Below are 11,240 nucleotides of genomic sequence, written 5' to 3' on the forward strand. Positions count from 1 at the left end.
CTACCAGGTGGGTGGTATAGAGGAGACAGACCCACTGGTTGCCCTCTAGGTTACAGAGAGCTGGTAGTCCCATCCACCACACTACCAGGTGGGTGGTATAGAGGAGATGGACCCAGTGGTTGCCCTCTAGGTTACAGAGAGCTGGTAGTCCCATCCACCACACTACCAGGTGGGTGGTATAGAGGAGACAGATCCACTGGTTGCCCTCTAGGTTACAGAGAGCTGGTAGTCCCATCCACCACACTACCAGGTGGGTGGTATAGAGGAGATGGACCCACTAGTTGCCCTCTAGGTTACAGAGAGCTGGTAGTCCCATCCACCAAACTACCAGGTGGGTGGTATAGAGGAGATGGACCCACAGGTTCCCCTCTAGGTTACAGAGAGCTGGTAGTCCCATCCACCACACTACCAGGTGGGTGGTATAGAGGAGATGGACCCACTGGTTGCCCTCTAGGTTACAGAGAGCTGGTAGTCCCATCCACCAAACTACCAGGTGGGTGGTATAGAGGAGACGGACCCACTGGTTGACCTCTAGGTTACAGAGAGCTGGTAGTCCCATCCACCACACTACCAGGTGGGTGGTATAGAGGAGACGGATCCACTGGTTGCCCTCTAGGATACAGAGAGCTGGTTGTCCCATCCACCAAACTACCAGGTGGGTGGTATAGAGGAGACGGACCCACTGGTTGCCCTCTAGGTTACAGAGAGCTGGTAGTCCCATCCACCACACTACCAGGTGGGTGGTATAGAGGAGACAGATCCACTGGTTGCCCTCTAGGTTACAGAGAGCTGGTAGTCCCATCCACCACACTACCAGGTGGGTGGTATAGAGGAGACAGACCCACTGGTTGCCCTCTAGGTTACAGAGAGCTGGTAGTCCCATCCACCACACTACCAGGTGGGTGGTATAGAGGAGACAGACCCACTGGTTGCCCTCTAGGTTACAGAGAGCTGGTAGTCCCATCCACCACACTACCAGGTGGGTGGTATAGAGGAGATGGACCCACTGGTTACCCTCTAGGTTACAGAGAGCTGGTAGTCCCGTCCACCAAACTACCAGGTGGGTGGTATAGAGGAGATGGACCCACTGGTTACCCTCTAGGTTACAGAGAGCTGGTAGTCCCATCCACCACACTACCAGGTGGGTGGTATAGAGGAGACAGACCCACTGGTTGCCCTCTAGGTTACAGGGAGCTGGTAGTCCTATCCACCACACTACCAGGTGGGTGGTATAGAGGAGACAGACCCACTGGTTGCCCTCTAGGTTACAGAGAGCTGGTAGTCCCATCCACCAAACTACCAGGTGGGTGGTATAGAGGAGATGGACCCACTGGTTGCCCTCTAGGTTACAGAGAGCTGGTAGTCCCATCCACCAAACTACCAGGTGGGTGGTATAGAGGAGACGGATCCACTGGTTGCCCTCTAGGTTACAGAGAGCTGGTAGTCCCATCCACCAAACTACCAGGTGGGTGGTATAGAGGAGATGGACCCACTGGTTGCCCTCTAGGTTACAGAGAGCTGGTAGTCCCATCCACCAAACTACCAGGTGGGTGGTATAGAGGAGACGGATCCACTGGTTGCCCTCTAGGTTACAGAGAGCTGGTAGTCCCATCCACCAAACTACCAGGTGGGTGGTATAGAGGAGACGGACCCACTGGTTGCCCTCTAGGTTACAGAGAGCTGGTAGTCCCATCCACCAAACTACCAGGTGGGTGGTATAGAGGAGACGGACCCACTGGTTGCCCTCTAGGTTACAGAGAGCTGGTAGTCCCATCCACCACACTACCAGGTGGGTGGTATAGAGGAGACGGACCCACTGGTTGCCCTCTAGGTTACAGGGAGCTGGTAGTCCCATCCACCACACTACCAGGTGGGTGGTATAGAGGAGACGGACCCACTGGTTGCCCTCGAGGTTACAGGGAGCTGGTAGTCCCATCCACCACACTACCAGGTGGGTGGTATAGAGGAGACGGACCCACTGGTTGCCCTCTAGGTTACAGAGAGCTGGTAGTCCCATCCACCAAACTACCAGGTGGGTGGTATAGAGGAGATGGACCCACTGGTTACCCTCTAGGTTACAGAGAGCTGGTAGTCCCATCCACCAAACTACCAGGTGGGTGGTATAGAGGAGACGGACCCACTGGTTACCCTCTAGGTTACAGAGAGCTGGTAGTCCCATCCACCAAACTACCAGGTGGGTGGTATAGAGGAGATGGACCCACTGGTTACCCTCTAGGTTACAGAGAGCTGGTAGTCCCATCCACCAAACTACCAGGTGGGTGGTATAGAGGAGATGGACCCACTGGTTACCCTCTAGGTTACAGAGAGCTGGTAGTCCCATCCACCAAACTACCAGGTAGGTGGTATAGAGGAGATGGACCCACTGGTTACCCTCTAGGTTACAGAGAGCTGGTAGTCCCATCCACCAAACTACCAGGTGGGTGGTATAGAGGAGATGGACCCACTGGTTACCCTCTAGGTTACAGAGAGCTGGTAGTCCCATCCACCAAACTACCAGGTGGGTGGTATAGAGGAGATGGACCCACTGGTTACCCTCTAGGTTACAGAGAGCTGGTAGTCCCATCCACCAAACTACCAGGTGGGTGGTATAGAGGAGATGGACCCACTGGTTGCCCTCTAGGTTACAGAGAGCTGGTAGTCCCATCCACCAAACTACCAGGTGGGTGGTATAGAGGAGACGGACCCACTGGTTGCCCTCTAGGTTACAGAGAGCTGGTAGTCCCATCCACCAAACTACCAGGTGGGTGGTATAGAGGAGACGGATCCACTGGTTGCCCTCTAGGTTACAGAGAGCTGGTAGTCCCATCCACCAAACTACCAGGTGGGTGGTATAGAGGAGACGGATCCACTGGTTGCCCTCTAGGTTACAGAGAGCTGGTAGTCCCATCCACCAAACTACCAGGTGGGTGGTATAAAGGAGACGGACCCACTGGTTACCCTCTAGGTTACAGAGAGCTGGTAGTCCCATCCACCACACTAACTGGTGTGAAACAGGGAAGGGACTCAGGGGGTATGCTAATCTGGTATAGAGCAGACCTAACTCACTCTATTAAATTAATCAAAACAGGAATATTTTACATTTGTCTAAAAATTCAAAAGGAAATGATCTTAACAGAGAAGAATCTCCTCCTGTGTGTGTGTATATCCCCCCCACTAGAATCCCCATACTTTAATGAGGTCTGTGACGACCTAAATGCCAGAACCGGACAAGAACATGACACCCTCAGCACACAGGGGGACAAACACCTGCCTGGAGGTGACACCCCCCCCCCCCCCCCCCCCCATCTGCCCCCCTAGGCACAACTATGACAACATAACCAACAGAAACGGGTCACTCCTGCAACTCTGTCACACGTTGGGTATGTATATAGTCAATGGTACAGTAGGCTTCGAGGGGACTCCTATGGTAGGTACCTATAGCTCATCTCTTGGCAGTAGTACTGTAGACTACTTTATCACTGACCTCAACCCAGAGTCTCTCAGAGCGTTCACAGTCAGCCCACTGACACCCAAAATCCCAGTCTACTTGAACAGAGCAAAACTCAATTATGAGGCATCGAAGCCAACGGAACAGAGTAATATTAAGAAATTCTATAGATGGAAGGAATGTAGTGTAGAAACCTACTGAGAAAACAATTAGGCAACAACACATTCAATCCCTTTTAGACAACTTCCTGGACGTGAAAGACAACTTCCTGGACAAAACGTTCCTCTGCATGGGAAACCTCCCCATATAGAGGTGTGCCAAGCTTGTAGCTTCATAAACACATTAGAGACACATATCTCCCTCAGATTACACAGATCCACAAAGAATTCGAAAAACAAATCCAATTTTGATAAACTCCCATATCTACTGGGTGAAATACCACAGTGTTCCATCACAGCAGCAAGATTTGTGACCTGTTGCCACATTTTGGAACTTATTTAACTTTTGTTTATTTTCTATTTCACTTGCCAATGTTAACATGTGCTTCCCATGCCAATAAAGCCCTTGAATTGAAAAGAGAGAGAGAGAAGGAAGCGATTCCCAAACCTTCCACAACAAAGCCATCACCTACAGAGAGATGAACCTGGAGAAGAGTCCCCTAAGCAAGCTGGTCCTGGGGCTCTGTTCACAAACACAAACAGACCCTACAGAGCCCCAGGACAGCAGCACAATTAGACCCAACCAAATCATGAGAAAACAAAAAGATAATTACTTGACACATTGGAAAGAATGAACAAAAAAACAGAGCAAACTAGAATGCTATTTGGCCCTAAACAGAGAGTACACAGCGGAAGAATACCTGACCACTGTGACTGACCCAAAATTAAGGAAAGCTTTGACTATGTACAGACTCAGTGAGCATAGCCTTGCTATTGAGAAAGGCCGCCGTAGGCAGACCTGGCTCTCAAGAGAAGACAGGCTATGTGCTCACTGCCCACAAAATGAGGTGGAAACTGAGCTGCACTTCCTAACCTCCTGCCCAATGTATGACCATATTAGAGAGACATATTTCCCTCAGATTACACAGATCCACAAAGAATTCGAAAACAAATCCAATTTTGAAAAACTCCCATATCTACTGTGTGAAATTCCCCAGTGTGCCATCACAGCAGCAAGATTTGTGACCTGTTGCCACGAGAAAAGGGCAACCAGTGAAGAACACACACCATTGTAAATACAACCCATATCTATGCTTATTTATTTTATCTTGTGTCCTTTAACCATTTGTACATTGTTAAAACACTGTGTATATATATATATATATATATATATATATATATGACATTTGTAATGTCTTTATTGTTTTGAAACTTCTGTATGTGTAATGTTTACTGTTAATTTTTATTGTTTATTTCACTTTATATATTCACTTTATATATTATCTACCTCACTTGCTTTGGCAATGTTAACACATTTTTCCCATGCCAATAAAGCCCTTTAATTGAATTGAATTGAGAGAGAAACAGAGAGAGAGAGAGAGACAGAGAGAGAGGGAGACAGAGAGAGAGAGAGAGAGAGAGAGAGAAAGAGAGAGAGAGAAAGAGAGAGAGAGAATCTGTCAGTATCTGTGTCAATGTCCTCCTGTCACATTCCAAGATAAGGGGAAGTGAAAACAGGTTTTTAGAAATGTATCAATGGCAGAAATACCTTATTTACATAAGTATTCAGACCCTTTGCTATGAGACTTGAAATTGAGCTCAGGTGCATCCTGTTTCCATTGATCATCCTTGAGATGTTTCTACAACTTGATTGGAGTCCACCTGTGGTAAATTCTATTGATTAGACATGATTTGGAAAGGCACACACCTGTCTATATAAGGAATTGTCAGAAGATCTCTGAGACAGGATTGTGTCGAGGCACAGATCTGGGGAAGGGTACCAAAACATTTATGCAGCATTGAAGGTCCCCAAGAACACAGTGACCTCCATCATTCTTAAATGGAAGAAGTTTGGAACCACCAAGACTCTTCCTAGAGCTGTCCGCCCGGCCAAAACTGGTCAATCAGGGGAGAAGGGCCTTGGTCAGGGAGGTGACTAAGAACTCGATGGTCACTCTGACAGAGCTCCAGAGTTCCTTTGTGGAGATGGGAGAACCTTCCAGAAGGACAACCATCTCTGCAGCACTCCACCAATCAGGCCATTATGGTAGAGTTGTCAGACGGAAGTCACTCCTCAGTGAAAGGCACATGACAGCCTGCTAGGAGTTTGTCAAGAGGCACCTAAAGGACTTTCAGACCATGAGAATCAAGATTCTCTGGTATGATGAAACCAATATTGAACCCTTTGGCCTGAATGTGAAGTGTCACGTCTTGAGGAAACCTGGCACCATCCCTACGGTGAAGCATGGTGGTGGCAACATCATGCTGTAGGGAGGTTTTTCAGTAGCTGGGATTGGGAGACTAGTCAGGGTCGAGGGAAAGATGAACAGAGCAAAGTACAGAGAGATCCATGATGAAAACTTGCTCCAGAGCGCTCAGGACCTCAGACTGAGGCGAAGGTTCACCTTCCAACAGGACAACGAACCTAAGCACACAGCCAAGACAACACAGGAGTGGCTTCAAGACAAGTCTCTGAATGTCCTTGAGTGGCCCAGCCAGAGCCTGAACCCGATTGAACATCTCTGGAGAGACCTGAAAATAGCTGTGCAGCGACGCTCCCCATCCAACCTGACAGAGCTTGATAGGAATACAGGTGGGCCAAGCTTGTAGCGTCATACCCAAGAAGACTCAAAGCTGTAATCGCTGCCAAAGGTGCATCAACAAAGTACTGAGTAAAGGGTCTGAATACATATGGAAATGTCATATTATTATTTTATATATAAACGTGCAAAAATGTTCTAAAAGCTGCTTTTGCTTTGTCATTATGGGGTATTGTGATGTCATCATGGGGTATTGTGATGTCATCATGGTGTATTGTGATGTCATCATGGGGTATTGTGATGTCATTATGGGGTATTGTGATGTCATCATGGGGTATTGTGATGTCATTATGGGGTATTGTGATGTCATCATGGTGTATTGTGATGTCATTATGGGGTATTGTGATGTCATTATGGTGTATTGTGATGTCATTATGGGGTATTGTGATGTCATCATGGTGTATTGTGTGTAGATTGATGAGGGAAAAGCAACAATCGAATCCGTTTTAGAATAAGGCTGTAACGTAACAAAATGTGGGAAAAAAGTCAAGGTGTCTGAATAGTTTCTGAAGGCCCAGGAAGTGTGTGAGCGTGTGAGAAGTCCCTCTAGGTTTGGACTAGTAGTCAGGTAAGAGTACGGGGTGGTTAGAAACAGGTTATAGTGAGAGTAGAGTACTGCTGAGAAACAGGCCCAGCCCTACTGCATGCCAACAAACACAAAACCCACGGAAACAAAGAACACACAGAGAAAACACACTCAGGATCCCAAATGATACCCTACTCCCTATATAGTGCACTACTTTGGACCAGAGCCCTATTCCCTATATAGTGCACTACTTTAGACCAGGGCCCTATTCCCTATATAGTGCACTACTTTGGACCAGGGCCCTGGATGGAAAAGGGATGTGCCCTGATCAAAAGTAGTGCACTATATAGGGAATAGGGTGCGACTTGGAACGCACATTGAGACGGGCCCTGTACAGTATCATCCACCCAGGAAGATTCCTATGACATATTTAGGACTAGGTTAATGAGGGGGTGGGACTTGGAGAAGGGGGCGGGGCCTGGGAGTGGATAAGGGAGAGAGGGAAGCAGAGAGAGAGTTCTCCGTACTGTCAACAGCTACAACACATATTTATCTACACAGCTAGACAGGTAAGACTCTCTACTGAATTACATTCATTATTATTGTTGTTACACAGGTCAAATAAAGGTTAAATATAATTAATTAATAAATAAAAGGTAAGAATCTATACTGAATTACATCCATTGTTATGGTCGTCAGGGTTGACCTGTGGCTTTCAGGTGACTTCAGGTGTGCGGTTCAGGCCGTTTGATAACTTAGAATCCACTGGGCAAAAATTGGTTGAATCAATGTTGTTTCCACGTTATTTCAACCCCCCAAAAAATGTGACGACGTTGAATCAATGTGGAAGACTGGATGGATTTGCATAAAGTCATCGACATAATGGAATTATTATTATTTTTTAAATATTGTTTTTTACACCCAACTTCAAACCTAAATCCAATGACATGGGGACATGTGTTGTTGATTTCACACTGAATTCACATGAGTTGACAACTCAACCAAATGTAAATCCCAACTAGACATTGAACTGACGTCTGTGCCCAGTGGGTAGTTTTCATAGATTACACTGAAACAGATCTGAGACGGGCTACAGAAACTAAACCAAGCTGTTGAAATACTAATCATTCACTATCCACCTGTGAGACTGAGCAAGATAGAGATGAGGTGTGTGATGTCATTAGGGGGGGTTAGGTGCTTGGGAGTTGTCTCTCAGTCATATGGAGTAGGTGTCTGGTCTGAGAGTTACAGAGCGACTGCCTTTAAAAAGCAACAAATCCCTTTGAGAACAGCCTATGGGGTGTCCATATGAGTCAGAAACACTTATTGTAGTGTCACAATTGACTACAAAGTGGAAATAGGATCATTTTGAAGTCAGTCTCGTCTAAAACGGAGTTTGGAACATTCACGCATCACAATGGGTAAACGAAGGCTGGGTTTTGATTTGCTGATGTCCTTATGCCCATTAACATGGGTTGAACGGCTGCCGTGATCGCTCTCTATCCAATAGCACAGACAGTGTGACAGACCTGTTCAGCAGCTCCGACTGTGTACATCAGACAACACATAGCAAACACCTTAGTTAGATGTAAAATTGCGCAACAAAACAAAACAAAAATATCTTTGACAAATAGGCTACGGTGTCTCATGAGGGACAAATATCACTAACCAAACGCAGAATCGGTCAGGAAAAATATCGAGTTTTTCTAATGAGGAACAGAAAATGCCAATCGGAGTGTTCAGTGGATCTATAAGTGTTCATTATAAACTGGGTGGTTTGAGCCCTGAATTCTGATTGGCTGAAAGCCATGGTATATCAGGCCGTATACCACGGGTATGACTAAACATGTATTTGTACTGCTCTAATTACATTGGTAACCAGTTTATAATAGAAATAAGGAACCTCAGGGGTTTGTGATATATGGCCAATATACCACGGCTAAGGGCTGTGTCCAGGTACTCCGCATTGTGTCGTGCTTAAGAACAGCCCTTTAGCCGTGATATGTTGGCAATATACCACACCTCCTCGGGCCGTATTGTTTAATTATAGACTACCCTGACATTCTCTGTTTCCTGCTTCTATCATGTTAAATACTAACCACTACCAGTATGGACTGTCAGTAGGTCTAATAAGCCAATATACTGTGAGTTCCCTTCGGTTGGTATAGTCTACATCACCATTCCATTTAATAACAGTGTCTTCATTCTACCAGTATGGACTGTCAGTAGGTTGGTATAGTCTACATCACCATTCCATTTAATAACAGTGTCTTCATTCTACCAGTATGGACTGTCAGTAGGTTGGTATAGTCTACATCACCATTTCATTTAATAACAGTGTCTTCATTCTACCAGTATGGACTGTCAGTAGGTTGGTATAGTCTACATCACCATTTCATTTAATAACAGTGTCTTCATTCTACCAGTATGGACTGTCAGTAGGTTGGTATAGTCTACATCACCATTTCATTTAATAACAGTGTCTTCATTCTACCAGTATGGACTGTCAGTAGGTTGGTATAGTCTACATCACCATTCCATTTAATAACAGTGTCTTCATTCTACCAGTATGGACTGTCAGTAGGTTGGTATAGTCTGCATCACCATTTCATTTAATAACAGTGTCTTCATTCTACCAGTATGGACTGTCAGTAGGTTGGTATAGTCTGCATCACCATTTCATTTAATAACAGTGTCTTCATTCTACCAGTATGGACTGTCAGTAGGTTGGTATAGTCTACATCACCATTCCATTTAATAACAGTGTTTCATTTTGTCTTCATTTGGTTCCTCTGTAAACACATTCACTGCCATGTCGTCGTTGTTGAGGATCATTAGTAACAGTTGATAGTATATATATATTTTTTTTAAACTAATATTGAGGCCAATTAAATCGGTTAATTTGGAGCGAAGCACAGATGAAGTGGTAACGTTTTGTACCTGACTTGGCATCAACACAACCTCACACTCTATTCCTGCAAATATGTACAAACAAAGTATTTCAGCAGATTTTTTGGTGCGTTTTTGTATGTTTGTTGTGTGGCTTAATTTGTGTGAAAATACACACATTTTCAGAGTCGTTTTTTGAAAGTTATAGGAGCAATGGAGTTTGGGCGTCGTGGTGTTCTACACGGCCTTTTTCAGTGTCTCATATTTATTTATATAAAACAACAAACGTCTTAACGACCCAATAATGTTAATCAACCAGGTCAACAGTATCGGCATTAATAATAATAATAACAACAACAACAACAACAACAACAATAACAATAACCAAACAGTGTAAGGATAATATTATATTATAATTATTTAGGTCACCTAAATAATTATAATATAATATTATCCTTACACTGTTTGGTTATTGTTGTTGTTGTTGTTGTTGTTGTTGTTGTTGTTGTTGTTGTTGTTATTATTATTATTAATGCCGATACTGTTTTCTATGCTTGTTTTCACTTAACACTTTGGGATACTGGTGCTGTGTCGGATTTTATGGGGGTTGCCAGATTGGAGTAAAAAACTGTTTTTGTCAGTTTTTTTGTGTGTGGTATCGATGAAGGTATTTGATTGGGGAATGGGGATACATGTTCATGATGGGACATGAATTCATCAATAAATGTGAGGAATTTTAATTGATTTAACCTTTTATTTAACTAGACATAGTTAAAACAGCCTGTAAAAATAATCTGTTTGGTTTCTATTCCCCCGGTACAACTATAACAAGTCTGGACTAGGATCAATTAAACCATATCAATAACAGGTCTGGACTAGGATCAATTAAGCCATATCAATATCAAGTCTGGACTAGGATCAATTAAACCATATCAATAACAGGTCTGGACTAGGATCAATTAAGCCATATCAATGCAGTTAAACAGGTTAATGTAAAATAATGATTTATGTTGTCTGACACTTATGGCACTTCCCAAGGCCATTTCATGATGATTATTGCAGTCCTGTCAGTCATGTTATATAATCAGGCTGCTGTAACAAGGCATATGCCAGCATTGTTGGACTACTGCCTCTGCCCAGAGGCCGACAAGACTTTCCTGGCAACGGCCGTCAGAGCTCACTTTGCCACGTATGAGCACTGGTTAGAGTCCCTGTTGCAGCTTTCGCCGTCTTCCGCTACACTGGTGGCAGAGTTGGGATCAGAGTCCAGCTCACGGTCTATGTGATCGAGTGGTGGGAAGCGTTCTGTTTTTCAACATTGTGTTGGGGTGTAATTACGTTGATGTATCTAGTGAACAGTGGATGACAACAACGGGCGTGACGGATAGAAGTCGTCACTACAGGTGTGAACAAGTCTTGCGTCAAAGTAGCCTGAAGCTGAATGGGAAATGCTAAACCCCGACCAGTTATTCAGAACAACATCCACTGTGACTGTCTCATTTACATATGTTCACTTGGAACAAATGGAATGGAACAAACACATTCTACTCATTTACATATGTTCCCTTATGGAACAAACACATTCTAAACATTTACATATGTTCCCTTATGGAACAAAC

General features: G+C 44.7%; 1 protein-coding gene across 1 annotated transcript in view; it reads left to right on the forward strand.

Annotated features, from left to right (window-relative positions):
• The first annotated feature begins 7,208 nt into the window (after positions 1-7,208).
• LOC116359973 (lipopolysaccharide-induced tumor necrosis factor-alpha factor homolog) overlaps positions 7,209-11,240 on the forward strand; it is a 20,982-nt gene continuing 16,950 nt past the window's right edge. The window contains exon 1 of the mRNA XM_031814234.1: positions 7,209-7,301. The gene's annotated coding sequence lies outside the window, so the exon portion shown is untranslated. The remainder of the gene's footprint in view (positions 7,302-11,240) is intronic.

The sequence above is a fragment of the Oncorhynchus kisutch genome, unplaced genomic scaffold (genome assembly GCF_002021735.2).
Source record: "Oncorhynchus kisutch isolate 150728-3 unplaced genomic scaffold, Okis_V2 Okis06b-Okis10b_hom, whole genome shotgun sequence".
In the NCBI taxonomy this organism is placed as follows: Eukaryota; Metazoa; Chordata; class Actinopteri; order Salmoniformes; family Salmonidae; genus Oncorhynchus; species Oncorhynchus kisutch.